We start from the raw sequence: 3,354 nt of genomic DNA on the forward strand, positions 1-3,354 counted from the left end.
TAGGAATATTTTGACCACACCTAATTCGAAGGGTTTGTAAATACTAAATCCGCACGACAATGATTTTATAGACAAATGAACGTGTCTTGATAATTCAGATTTAGCTTTCAAGGTAAAGTTTGTATCTTAAAAATAAATATTGTCGATACTCATACCAGCAGCAGGCAACAGTTAATAATTAATAAAAGTAGTGATTATGTAATAAAATTTTAAGGTTAATGGGTGACAAAGCATCATGGGGTGTGCGATCTATTTTAGCTTTCTTTTTCTTCATGTAATTCGTGCTTTTTTCCTTTTTCGTAAATTCAATTAGACAGACCGGGAAAACCTCACTGCAAATCAGATATGGATTAACAGAAAGCTTAATTTCTGATTTTTAAATAAATGATCGTGGACCCTCTTTTATACGTTATGTTATTGTCTCCACAACCACGATATTAGCTGACAAACACAAATGTTTTATTTCACGGGCCCATCATCATTGGTTTACAATTTGCTTTCAAATCACTATTGCATATATACTTTTACCACTAAATAAGGGAACCAAGAAAACAAGATTTTGTTAATATAAAGTTTCTTTCGTATAACATTATGAAATCTTAAAAGATTGTATATTTCGACGAAATTTGTAGACTACTAACAACCCCTGTTTTTTAAATCTCCGCCTAGCACCGATTACGCATCGCAAAATCGTTAGGCCCACCTCTCCGCCTCGATTAATGACTAATCTTCGTCTAGCATCGATTATCCAATTATACTTGTCTAATTTGATTATAACCAGTTTAATCCGATTACTTTCCGCTTAATTTTGTATATAATGATTATTTTTAAAGCCAAATATAAATCAAATATGTATTTTTTTTTGTTATTTAGACATTTAAATTAAGAGTTTATGATGCTTTATAATAAATAATGTACAAACTTTTAATGAAAATCATAAAAAAAAATTTAAGATTACGTTTCATGTGTTTACCATAATGTTAAAGACAATTCTATAGTTTTCTATTTTATTTTAACATAAACATAATTATACATATATTTAATACTATATATTTTTATTTTATTATTAATTTAATAAAATAACCTTAAAACTAGTCCTCGATTAATCCCCGTTTAATCTTCGATTTTCTCGTTAGGCGCTAGGCCCACCCCGACCGCCCGACTAGCGCCTTGCGATTTCTAAACCAGGACTAACAACCAAATGAACATAACATCATACATTTACTAGGAACGTTGCTTATGCCATATCTTCAAAACATGTTATCGTTACAAAACATGATTAGTATGACAAGAAAAGCAAATTAGGGAGGAACATAGAAGAGTGTATTAGTGGGAGAGAATGAGGAATTTTTTAAGGGAGTGGGATTTTTAAAAAAGAAAAAAACTTTAGACCCACCAGCAAAGCATTTTAATCAAATAGTCTTTGATAAATTAAATAAAGTGTAAATGAGAAAAAATAAAAAGAATAAAGCAATATTGTTAAATAAAGAAATATTCAATTTGACAAAAAAAAAAATATTCAATTTAACTCATATATATGTTTCCAACTAGTCACAGCGGAAGGAACAATGATGAACATAACTACGGAAGTAATGGAATTACTAGAACACAAGTATCAAATATTCACGTGTGGTAAGCATGGAATAAACATAACAAACTAAAAATGTGAGAAGAGTATAATATACTATATGGTGATTTTTTTAAAGTATAGTTATATAGTTTTTGACTAAAAATAATTTCCAAAATTTGGCATAACTATTTAACATCCTATGAGAATCTAATCTATGCGAATTTAGCTCAAGGTAATCAAATAACGTTATGTGACTATAAAAATTCATAAAAATTGACTCCACATAGGCACATTTTCATAAAAATTTGATTTCTTGAAGAAGTATGTAGAGAAATATATTTTGGACCAACAAGCTTTGCATTAATTTAACTAAATATCGTGAAAATGTATTTACTGATTTTGTCAATGCCTAAAAAGTAAAATAGAATTACTGTTCAGTGGGTAGAAATTTTTTAAATCATCTGCCAAAATTGACTCACTTATTAAGTAGCTTCTGTTGCAATCAATCAACAAAAAAAATTTGGATCTTTCTGCCCATTTACCTTCTCTTTGGGGTCACAAAATAAATGTATCAACTTAAATTGAAATTTGAACGAAAAAAACAAAGTAGAAAAAAAGAAGAGGATGGGGGTTGGTACAAGAGGCCCAGCCCATTTATTGCTAGTGGTTAGAATTGCCAGCTTTAGTCCAAATCATAAACACATACGTATATATGTTGTGTGTATATATATAGTTATGGCCTTTTAGGTAGGGAATATAAAGAAATTAAATGTTGTGTAAAAAATATAGTGCGGCCACTTAGGTAGAATTTTTTTTTTTAATGTTTTACGAATCCTATGGGATTTCATTAATTATTGCATTTTCTGATAGAGATTGAACGCTCACCAGACGTACGTGAGGCCTGCGACAAAGAAATGGAGAGTATAGCATACTGCATACATTATACAGACTATGAAAGGTGAACGATCTTTTCTGTTCAATTACTCGTTAAGGAGAATGTGTTTTTGAACACACTTTGAGACCAAAAATTAAAAGACCCTTAATGGATTTACTAATTCGCGAGCCATCTTTTCTGTTCAATTACTCGTTTAATCGACTATTTTAATTATTTTTAGGTTTGATTTATTTTTTTACGGGTCATCCCGATAAAAATAGATTACTTAAAATCTTTTATTTTTTTTCGTAAATATTAACGAAGTAAAAATATCAAAATATATATATATATATATATATATATTAATATTAATATTGGAGAATAATAATACATCAACCATAACTCCACATTAGTGTTTTCACTTTTTACCTTGATTTCGTAAACTTGTTGATTCTTGATTCTGAAAAATCAAATCGAAACGAATATATGTGATAACCAACGGAGCAAAACGGACCTCTAAAGATATACAATTCGGGGTTTGACACATAAAACTGCATGGCGTTTTCGGAAAAAAACGTCTTGTTGTTTCCCTCATTCCAATTAGCAAACAACACGCAGTTTCTGTTTCTCTATCAGATTTTCTGTTTTCTTCTTCTTCTTCTTCATTCACTCGCCCTGCGCTGCGTTGTATCAAAAACTCTCTGACCATCCCAAAGCCAAAAAAAAGCTTCAGCGATCTTCATCCTTTGGTTTTCGTATCTCAAGGTACGTTCCATTTCATTCTCAAAATGGTTTTAGTATCGATCTTTAAGTAGATCTTTAGTCTTAGGTTTGTGTCGATCCTCGTCTCTCAGGAGGAATGATATAAAAGAGACCCTAATTGCTGTAATGTAACTAGAACCTTAACCTA

This window comes from Camelina sativa, chromosome 7 (assembly GCF_000633955.1).
Source record: "Camelina sativa cultivar DH55 chromosome 7, Cs, whole genome shotgun sequence".
In the NCBI taxonomy this organism is placed as follows: domain Eukaryota; kingdom Viridiplantae; phylum Streptophyta; class Magnoliopsida; order Brassicales; family Brassicaceae; genus Camelina; species Camelina sativa.